Here is a 12,316-nt window from a genome sequence, read left to right on the forward strand (position 1 = left end):
TTTTTTTTTTCCTCATAGCTTGAGGCAGCAAATTGCCTGCTTTTTACCTACCTTGTATGTAATGCAAATAGAGAGGCTCCTAACAAATGACAGAAGCCAAGATAACATCTGTTTCAGGTTTAAAAACATATAGTTGAAATCTAAGCAGAGTGGCTCAGCCTCTCAGGAAGCATATTGGAGGGCATAGCACAGAGGCAATGAAGAATTTAACAGCAGCAGCCAGCTGCCAACACTTAGAAGTGCCTTCTCAGAAAGATGACATTTGAGCAAAATCTGTGTCTGACAAGACAAGTGCCAAGAATGTGAATCTTAGGGGAATCTGCAATGGAAGGACCCTCAGAAATGCCATGTGTCATGATATCACTAGTAAAATGTGGACCATTCATAGTCAGTGGCAACAGGAATCCTGGAAAATACACACTCTTCAGTTTAGGAACTTACTTAACATGCACTGACTTGTCCGGTTTGCCAATGTGATTGTCTTCTGCATATTTCAGCAGGAAGAGTACTATGTGAATTTACAGTCATCAGAAATGATGGTCATGTGGTTAGAAACACACCGGACTGGGAGCCAAGTTTCCTGGGCTATATTCCCAGTTGGGTCTTCAGCAGTATGTGTGGCCTGATGCACATTGTTTAACTCTTCATTGGTGCAGCCAAAAATGAGAGGAAAAAGGTACATATCCTATGGCGAGATTGACGTCATCAAATTCCTTAAGAGAACTGTAAGGCATTTGAAACCAGAAGTTTCTCTGAATTTCAAAGTACAGTCATGAGATGCAGTTTTAGATGTTAACATGTGTCAAAGTTCAAGTTTCACTATATTTTAGTAAGTATTAAGCTCCTAACTAAAGTGAAGTCATTTTAGGAGAGCTTAGGTACAATACTGAAAGCTGTAAACAGGAATTAATTAACACTGTAGACTTGAAAAGGCAAGAACATAGAAGTATAGGAGGTGAGCAGGAATAGTAAAAAACATTAGAGTAGCTTGAGAGAATGCATGTGGCTGTTCACAGTAACAGATATGTAACAAATGGAGCTGTCCAGCTAGTGTCTTACCTCTTTAGAAGGTACTCATGCCCAGCACCTTGAATGAATCTCAAGGACACAGTGTTAAGGATTCCTGAACCGAACAGGAAGATGGGCAACATACTCTCTGGGGCCATCAATTCAAAGATCCTAGAACTTTTGAGAGTTTAGTGCTAGCACTGATTACCCTATACCAGCATATATAAGATTAAAGGGCTTTATTATCTAAGCAGTGGAGATGAGCCTTTCTTTCTCCAGGGTGGCTGACCTCTTGCTTAGAGTCTCATAAAAATCAATCATTGCCTTCAAGTTACCTCTCTGTCATGTACACAAAAAGGTATTAGCCATCTCTTGAAGTTTGATTTGAGGGGTTTCCATGGGGATCAAAATGCATTCCTTAAGAAATGTGTCTCAATAGGGGCACCTGGGTTGCTCAGGCGGTTAAGCATCTGACTTCAGCTCAGGTCATGGTCTCACAGTTTATGAGTCCAAGCCCCATGACAGGCTCTGTGCTGATAGCTCAGAGCCTGGAGACTGCTTCTGATTCTGTGTCTCCCTCTCTCTCCATCCCTCCCCTTCTCACACTCTGTGTGTATCACTCTCTCTCTCAAAAATAAATAAACATTGGCGCACCCGGGTGGCTCAGTCGGTTAAGGCTCCAACTTCGTCTCAGGTCATGATCTCACATTCATGGGTTCCAGCCCCACATCGGGCTCTGTGCTGACAGCTCAGAGTCTGGAGACTGCTTCAGATTCTGTGTCTCCCTGTCTCTCTGCCCCTCCCCATCTCATGCTCTGTCTCTGTCTCAAAAATAAATAAAAACATTAAAATTTTTTTTAACAAATAAACATTAAAAATGTAAAAAAAAAAAAAAAGAAATGTGTCTGAATCATAAATGGGTTTTCTCTACCAAGAAGTATAGGGATGGAGGAAGAGAAAGAGAAAGAAGGAATTTCTGAGTTGAACCTAAATGGAAGATTACCTCTTCGAGTCCAATTATATGAGGACAGAGCTGATAGTTGCTTAATCCTGAGACCCTGAGGCATGTCGATGATTTCAGATGTCTTTCAACACACATGGATTATATTGTGGAATTTCAGACTATTAAGGAAACCCACAAGGCTATGGAACCATAAAAGAAAGGACCTGTGGGAAGACAATTAGAAATTCTGCTTCCAAGCAGACGTTATTGCCAGGAGTATTTGAAATGCTTTGGAAGTAATTTTAATTTAAAAATACTTGCAAAATTAAGAGGCATACATCCAGGTTGCCAATAAGAGAACTATTAATGAACAGCTAACAATGAGGTGTTTCTTTATGAGATCTTTTCTTGAAAAAGACCATTAACGTGTTGAGAGAACTTTAGGAGAATCTTTGCCAATAGTGACAGAAATGGAATGTAGCTACATTCCTGAAAAACACAGAAACACACATATAACATATACAATTGGTAGCAATTATTGTCCATCTTGAAACCCGTGAGGAAATGATCGTGACGTTTAAGGTGAAATAAGATATAAATATCCCAGAATGGCACACCTGCCTAATCAAAGGCAGTCTGTGTGTGTCTGTACAAATTTATGCATGGCTTTGGTCTAAATCTTTTCTAATCAAAATTTCTCCTATGGACTAGTAGCATTGACGCCACAGGAAGTCTGTTAGGAATGCAAAATTTCAGACCCCCATCCACTAAATCAGAATGTATTTTATTGGGATTCTCCAAAGATTCATATGTATTTTAAAAGCTTGAGAAGTACTATCTAAATCACTTTTTTTTCCAGAGACACAACCATATGCCTGTTATATAAACCACTGTAAAAAATCCATTTATCTAGTAACATAGGGAGAATCAAAGAAATGGGGAACACAAGTCAACTTCTAATTCATAAGGAAGAAAGGTCACTGGGAAAGGTACCTACATATAGTATCTCCCAAAGAAATTACTTAGTAGCGGTCAGAGCCTTTTAAGATTGTTATATAAACCTTATTTGTAATTTAATTCATATTAATTTATCATAGGTTGTTGAAACAATGGAATGCAGCAAACATGAAAAGTGCTTTGTAAATTGTGACATGCTATATAAATAGAAACTGTAATTATATTCTCTCATCCCTAGGACAGAAACCCAAATCATCCTTTGTGCCTCACTCTTTCTCACCTTGCTTCATACATCCACTAACTTTGTAAAATGTATGGATTTATTTTTATTTGACCATCATTGACACACAATGTTACATTAGTTTCAGGTGTACACCTTAGTGATTTGACAGATTTACACATTTTGCTACATTCACCACAAGTGTAGCTACCATCTGTCCTATTACATTATCACTCTTACAATATCACTTACTACATTTCTTCTGCTGTGAGTTTTATTCCCATGAGGTTTATTCATTCCATAATTAGAAGCTTGTATCTCCCACTCTCCATCACCCATTTTACCCAAACCCTTACCCCATCACCCGTGGCAACCATCAGTTGTAAATTTCATCTCTGGAATATTGCGCCAATCTACTCTCTTTTAAATATCATTTTTATGACTTCTTTTTTTATTTCTCTATTGTTCGATTTTATTTAGTTAGTCATTTTGATTTTAATCCAGTTTAATTAACAGTCAATGCTATATTAGTTTCAGATGTGCAGTATAGTGTTTCAAGACTTCTATATATCACCTGGTGATTATCATGACAACAGCACTCCTTAATCTCCATCCCTATTTAACCCATCCCCCTGCCCTCCTCACCTCTGGTGACCTCCAGTTTGTTCTCTATAGTTAAGAGTCTGTTTCTTGGTTTGTCTCTCTCTCTCCAAATCATTATTATGATTTCTTAAAGTTAATCCCATTATCTTTTGCTAGGATTATTCCAGTGTCTCTCCTCTCATTCATCAGACACATTGCTTTTGGTTATCTTCTTAAAAAGCAAATAGAATAATTTCACTCATGTACATGTAACTCTCTGTTGGCTGCCCATTGCCCATAGAGTCAAGTTCAGTGCTTTCACCTGCCTTACAAGGATCTTGAGACTATAAATCAATTTACTTTGTAAGCCTAAATTGCTGCAACCATCCCTTTCTATTTCTGTACCCCAGCTAAACTTTATAACTCAACTACACTTACCACTTTCTTTTTCCAGTTAGATTCAATAAGTTCACAACCCCATGTGTGTTCATTATTCAGGTAGGGTGGCAACCTTTTTGTCTTATATAATGAAATGATTACAGATATTTTTATGTTATTATAAAAAGAGCTTAGTAAACAGTAAGAAAACAATGCATAAATTGTGTATTAACTTCTCTTTAATAAAAATTTTTCTTGCTTAATGACAAGTCTCAATAACATTCTGGAGTTATCAACATTTAAAAATGTCGAGGTGAGATTTGCAAACTTTTTTCACCAATTTAACCATTAGTAATTACTAATCAATCTAAAATATATTTTGGGGGTAACTGATGAAGGGTGGAGGCTTTGTAAGAATGATAGAGTTTTGGTGTTTAATATGTATTTCCATTTATAATGTTGTAGAGGATCATGAATTTATTGGATTCAGAAAATATGCAGAATAATCCTACAAAATGTTCTCAAATTTTGAGCACTGTAAATTATACTATATATGGATATAATAATACCAAAATACTGCATTTTCAAAATAGTTGAGAAATTCTATAAAAAATATATAATACATCTACATATATAGTATATTTTATTACACAGTATTGTGAAACCAGATTCAAGTATCTGTATTTTAATTCATCATTATCCCTCTTTTTTTCAATCTTTCTTACAAAATGTGATTAGGAATTGAATGTATCATAATGATATTTGTGTGATTATTCCAACTTCTGTGTGTTTATTTTTCTTCAAGTAAGTCAAACAAACAAAACTACACCCAAAACAAAACAAAAAAACTTTTAGATTTTCTGCACTTTAGAAGTATAAAAATTAACAATTTTAAGTGTGACCAAAGTTGAACTTTCTCATAGGTAATAGTTCTGAAAATACAAAGCAGCCTTTTAAGTCCCTGACAAAACTTGATTTTAAAATAAACAAATACCAGGGGCACCTGGGTGGCTCAGTTGATTAAGCATCTAACTCTTGGTTTTGACTCAGGTCATGATCTCACAGTTCATGAGACTGAGCTACGTCTTGGGTTCAAAGCTGAGTGTGGAACCAGCTTGGAATTCTCTCTCTCTTTCTCTCTTTCTGCCCCTCCCCTGCTGACATTCACATTCTCTCTCTCAAAATAAATAAACATTAAAAAAATAAAATAAATAATACAAAATAATAAAGAACAATTGTTAAATGAATATTTAATATAAGAGTAGAGCAAAATTGTTTTTTATTCATGTAAGATCTTCAAATTTACCATTCATCCAAAAAAGGGGAACCCATTGAAGAACTTACTACAACTAAAAGAGACTAAATGAAGGTATATATATGTAATCCAAGAAATAGCTTCTACTATTCTCATTCTAATTTAAGGAGAATTTTAAAAAAGGGAATTCCCATGATGTTACTGAAGACAAATATCAGAACACAAGCTTNCTAAAAGAGACTAAATGAAGGTATATATATGTAATCCAAGAAATAGCTTCTACTATTCTCATTCTAATTTAAGGAGAATTTTAAAAAAGGGAATTCCCATGATGTTAATAAAGACAAGTATCAGAGCACAAGCTTTATATAGCCTGGAGGGCAGCCAGTCTAGATTGGAAAAGAAGCACAAAGAGCCCCAAGTGTTTCCAAGGAAAAATAACTGAAATTGATGGGCTTTATAATACTTTTTAAACATGCTGAGAGTATATCTATAAAACACTGTAGGAGGAAAGGAGGAAAGAAGTATAATTATAGAATACTACATGCTATACATAATCCTATGTACTATGAAATGCTATTTATTTAAAATAAATTAGTTTATTAATAAAATTAATTTGGTAAATAGTGCAGATTATTATATGCTCACTGAGCTAATCAACACATGACAAAACAGGATATTTAGATAAAAGAAAAACCATATTGGGTTTGATTCTGTTACAGGAGCTTCTAATTGACTAGAGCCTCTTATCTTAATAATTTAATAACTGCACTCCTAGAACAATCTTACTGCTTTAAAGTGTCCTTGCCCACCTTTTTTGTCCTATTGAATTTGAGGCTATACTTTCATCTTTCTATAATTCATGGAGTAAACGAGGCCCTGAGTGAACATGTATGCAGCAGTCGCTACCATGGATATTTCATGGCTCTGGATAAGGGGTGAGCTTTAACTCATCTCAGGGATTCTCTTAATGCTTTAAAACAAAGTGCATGGAACACCATAGTCTATGGTTTCTTTAAGGTCAGTAAAAGAAAAGGCACTCTTAGTTTTCTGATCAATCCTTAAAACAGGCAGATATTTTCCCCTGCCTCCCTTAGACAGCCTTCAGAAATCCTGGGTTACAATCTCAAGCCTTGTAAAACCAAAGTGTCTGGTGGATAAAGAAGAATCTCATAGCTTAACTAGTCCATAAATTTATGGACTTTAACAGCCCTGAAGGAGGACAAGCATGAAGGAACTCTTCAAACAGCTAGTGTGTTTGTGTTGGTGTCTGCAAAATAGCCAGCTGGAGACCTGTGTTATTTTCCACTAAGAGGCTTGTAGATACACCAGACTTAATGGATATGAAAGATTGTATGGTTGAATTTGTAAACATCTGGCTCCAGGAGGTATACAAAAATCACAGTCATGTTGAATAGATAAAACATATAGTTACACTGGTAAATTCTGGAATGAAATATTGATTATATCTAATGAAGCACATGAAGAATCCAAGGTACTTTATAGACAGATGGTTTGAGTTGGGGTATGGGTGTTGGTTATTTAGTGAAGGGAAAAAGGACTCAGAAGTTAAGACCATCCAGAAATTGTATGTTTATCCCACAGAGGCAAAAACCCCTCAAGTTCTATTCTAATCAAGAAAAGAAATGTATATTTCCACCCCCTGTTTAGGAAGTTGATGCTAGAAAAGAAGAAGTGTACAATGACCCAAAGATAAGATATTTATTTCCCATGTGCCAAGAATATATCAAAATAAAACCCAAGAGGTTCATGTTGTGGTCAAGTAGACTGAGAGATTTTAATGCACTTATTCATGGCATAATTTCAGACTTTGCCTATAGTAGACATTCAAAAGATGTTTGCTAAATTTGATAAATAAACAAATGCAATATCAGCATGGCCTTTTCCTAATCCAAGACCTCAGCACACAGCCAGAAAAAACTTGGGCTTTCCAAAAGCCATCTGCACTCCAGCCAGAGTCATCAATTCTCTTTGGTCCTTTCACTCACTATGAAGAAGGTCTGGATAAACTTTGTGGGAAAGTCTCGTTAGCTGCCCAGTAAAAATTTAGAAATGAACATATGGGATGGTTATGTTGGGCTGTGTGGAGCCATTAGTCAGATTGTGTATCGCAAAGTCCATCATTTGTCATTCCAACAGACCATGATTAGAAACGTGCAGTTGGGCAGCTCTAGCGAAGGGTGACAGAACGAGAATTAAATATGTGCTATTTGAGACATTTGATAGTAACCTCTGACTATCTGGCAATCAACAGTTATGACAAATTCTGCTCAGTGAAATTATACATAATGGGTTAATATTCCAAAAATGATAAGCTGAAATAGTTTTTATTCTGCCCTCAAATCCTGTTCCCACAAAGCCTGCCTGCCACTATGGCTCCAAGGAAAGGAACAGGTTAATGATATATTGAGAATGAGGAAGCTAGCACAGAAAAGAAGTATTTTATAGTCAGAAAAGGAATAAAAAGAAAGCCTGTCTTGTTCCAGGGAACAGAAATAGAGAAACAGGAAGATAAACACTACAGCTATAATTCTAGGTTGCAATCCTTGGAGTCAAAGCATGGATGGCAACAGGTAGATACTTCATACATACAGAGCAGGGGGCCGAAAGCTGGAAGGCTTTGACTCACTTCTAATTTGGGCTTTTATGAGGAAAGTACATTGCAGGGTGCCCCTGTATGCAATTCCCATTGAATGGAGTAGCGGCATCGATAAAACAGCATATTTAGCAGAGAAAAGAGCAAATATGATATATGCCAAATCTCCCTCTGATCGCAAGTATCACAGAAAACAATTTCCAACATGCTCCAGGGGCAGAGAGTAGGGGAACAGAAGAGGGGCAATGAAGAATGAGGTGACCTTGCAGCAGAGGCCACAGGTGGAGATGAAGAATCCAAACCAAGAGTGTGAAAGAACAACCTAATTGAAATTCCGAGGACCAGTGAAAGCTGAAATGAGGGCAAATCGTCAAGGGAGTGACACTGGACTCCATTCTAAGTGAATGGCTCAACTTTCACCCACTAGAATTTTAAGAACAGATGTTAACATAAGGCCCAGCTACCAGGCAGTACAGGGAACTTTGACACTTAAGCTAATTAGCATCCAAAGGACATAAAAACAGACACAGAATCAAAAAGCCCTACAGATTTCCTCTACCTCAGTGTTCTCTCCCAAGAGAAGAATGGAGGAGAAACTCTGAACTAAGCAGTATTTACCCCAAACAGATTGAGTTAATCTGTGAGTGTCTGAAATTCCTTCTTTTGGCAAATTTAAGGATATATTTGCCCTCAAATCCAACAAACTAGCAGTCAGGGCTTTTGGAGAAGATTAAGGAAAAGAATACAGCTAAATTGTTTTTGGAACAATCTTGCACTGTGATCTGTAAACTTTGAAATACTTTATAGATGTTTACATAGGATTGTTTGGAGAACCTATCTGGATTGTCTAGATGTTATCTCTGGATTAAGCTAAATGTCAACAGAGAGCCACACTTTTGGACTACATTTCTTTCAGCCTGCTGCAATAATGCTTCACCTGGCTTGAGCACTGGGACTATGTCTCAGGTGTAAGAGTCCTAACTTCAAGGGACTCATTTTGTGCCATCTCAGTTATTCCAGGGATATTATGAAACATGTTGTCAACTACATCATTTAGTATTTCCACCAGAAGTCTCAGCATCAAAAGTGTATTTCTTATACATAATAGGAAAAACTATTTCTCCACCAGACTTTGTAAGTTTTTCCTTTATGTCCATTTCAAACCTTGTAATTGATTGTATTTCTTTTTCTGCTGTGATTAACAGAGCCTGACAATCCATTTCAGTGCCCACTGTTGACCCTAGGATTATATATCTATGTACTCATATGGTTTTATATTCCTGGTCTATTTGTATTTTTGCCAGTCCTGATTTGAAATTATTATCTTTATTTTAATATTGTTCTTATTTATTTGTTTTTTTTTAAATTTTTAATGTTTTATTTATTTCTGAGAGAGAGAAAGATAGCGTGAGCGGGGTAGGGTCAGAGAAAGAGGGAGACATAAAATCTGAATCAGACGCCAGGCTCTGAGCTAGCTGAGAGCACAGAGCCTGACACGGGGCTTGAACCCATGAACTGTGAGACCATGATCTGAGCCAAAGTTAGACGCTTAACTGACTGAGCCACCCAGGAGCCCCTGTTCTTATTTATTTGTTAAATGTCACCTAATATTCCTTAATAATAGTGAATAGTGATAAAATAATAATTGTCATACTATACTGAGACTTCCTATGATAAGAACTCACATAAGATAAAGTATAATCCTCACAACAATTTATAACCTATTAGAAATTTTCCATATATCATTATTTTACTGCTAATAAAACAGGTTTAGTGATATTAGGCAATTTACTCAAGTTTACAAAGCCAGAAAATGCTTGAGCTGGTCCCATAACAAAGAGAAAGTGTTTGAGCTAGCATACAAGTCCATATCTTTCTCTTTTTTCAAGTTTATTGGGGAGGAAAATAGAGAGGGAGAGAGAGAATCTCAAGCAAGCTCTGCACTATTAGTGAGAATAGTGGGGCTTGAATTCATGAACCATGAGATCATGACCTGAGTTGAAACCACAAGTTGGACATTTAACCAACTGAGCCACCTGGGCACCCCACAAAGCTACATCTTTCTGAAGGCAAAGTCTGATCTCTTAGTTGCTATAGTATGCCATCATTTTGTAGGAAAGTGAGGTTTCGATAAATAATCAATTATTTAAAAATTATGGATTGTTTACTCAATTTTCAATCCTCTGTTGAGCACTAAAATTCACAAGAGAAATAATAATAAAAAATCAATCACTCTGCATTCTTAAGATCTTATATATAAGTTATGGGAAAACTGTAGAAGAGAATTTGTAATTAAATATGTTCATGTACAATATCACTCATCATCAGAGAACTACAAATCAAAACTACAATGAGATATTACTTCATGCCTGTCAGAATAGTTAAAATTAACAACACAGGGAACAACAGATGTTGGCGAGGATGCAGAGAAAGGGGAACCCTCTTACACTGTCAGAGGGAATGCAAACTAGTGCAGGCACTCTGGAAAACAGTATGGAGGTTCCTCACAAAGTTAAAGAATTGAAATACCCTATGAGCCAGCAATTACAATACTAGGTATTTACCCAAAGGATACAAAAATACTGATTCTCAAGGGCACATGCACCCCAATATTTATAGCAGTTTCACCAATAGCCAAACATTATAGCAATGTTCCACCAATAGCCAAATTATGGCACAGCCCAAGTGTCCATTGACTGATGAATGGATAAAGAAGATGTAATTTTATAGAGAGATCTAGATATAGATGAAATATATAGATATAGATATTACTCAACCATAAAAAAGAATGAAATCTTGCCATTTGCAATGACATGAATAGAGAGCTAGAGGGTGTTATGCTAAGTGAAATAAGTCAGAGAAAGACAAATAGTATATGATTTCACTTATATAAGGAATTTAAGAAATAAAACAAATGAATATGGGGGAAGGGAAGGAGAGGCAAACCATAAAACCAAGCCTTCACTATAGAGAACAAACTGAGGGTTGTTGGAAGGGAGATGGGCAGGGGGATGGGTTAAATGAGTATTGGGTACTAAGGGGCACACTTGTGATGAGCTCTGGGTGTTGTATGTAAGTGATGAATCATTAAATTCTACACCTGAAACTAATATTGCACTGTATGTTAACTGACTGGAATTTAAATTAAAGTGTGAAACTAAAAAATGATAGATAGATGATAGATGATAGATAGATAGATAGATAGATAGTGATAGATAGATAGATTCCTGTACTAAGTAATAGAAGAAAGTCACCTGGAAATATTTAAATTGAAGATAAACAGTCAATATCAGGTTAATTGGAGATTTCTTATCAACAAATAAAACAAGCTGAATATAAAGTATGGCTAAGAATAAAATTGTTAGAAGTGAAGACAGAGCCTTCTACATAAGGGGAATAGGTAGAAATTGGGCACAGAGACAAAAATAACAGAGTAATTTTATGGGAAAGTGATTATATGTAGCCACGGAATAGGGTTTCATAAGTGGATCATTAATAAGGTTTCAAAAGTTTTAAGCCTAGAAGCTTGGGGGGAAAAAAAACCCTCTGACTAACAAGTTGGGAAGAAAATCCCATTTGAGTAATAAAATGGGAAGCTTAATTTGCATGTGTTGAGTTTGAAATGATATCCACTTGGTAACATCAAGCTGTGGAGTTAGAAATACAGTACTGGGAATTGGGTAATGGTCAGGATTTATTATGCCGGGCCAGATGAGCACAGGACACAGAACATGCTTGCAGGTCAAGTTCTGTCCAGAAACCAATCAACATTACAGAATTAGTTAATATGTGAATAAGTAACTTATCCTAGTCCAGGGAAGGGAGCAGGTGTAAAGCTTGAGAACATTACATAAATGAGAAAAAGTAGTGGATGAATCCAGGGGAAAAGAAAGCAAAACCAAAATATACAATCTTTCATTTGAGTCTTAAGGTATATGTTTCTAGCTATAGATGGGTGGTTAGATAAGAGTGTGTGCATTCAGAAGTAAGCAAAGACCATAAAATTTAGTAGACTGTGATTACAAGAAATGACCCTGGGCTTCCAAAAAATACTCTGAGAAGGCTAGAAATAAATATACTTTTCAAAATGGGGATGCAAGTGAAATCCTTGAAATTGTACTAGTTACTTAAATTAGTTTTCATAAAGAGAGAAATAGGTCAGAGAACAGTCTTTGGAAAATGACAGGTGTTAAGAGGCAAAAAGAAGAAAATCAAAGGAAAGAGATGAAGGAATGACTAAGACAAAGAGGAGAGGAAGGAATTATGTTGGCTTTCTTTCAACTATAATCATACACATCATGTGTCACCATAATTTATCCACATTTAAAGATTACATAAAAGTAAGTAAATATAATA

The sequence above is a fragment of the Crocuta crocuta genome, unplaced genomic scaffold (assembly GCF_008692635.1).
Source record: "Crocuta crocuta isolate KB4526 unplaced genomic scaffold, BGI_CrCroc_1.0 scaffold141, whole genome shotgun sequence".
In the NCBI taxonomy this organism is placed as follows: Eukaryota; Metazoa; Chordata; class Mammalia; order Carnivora; family Hyaenidae; genus Crocuta; species Crocuta crocuta.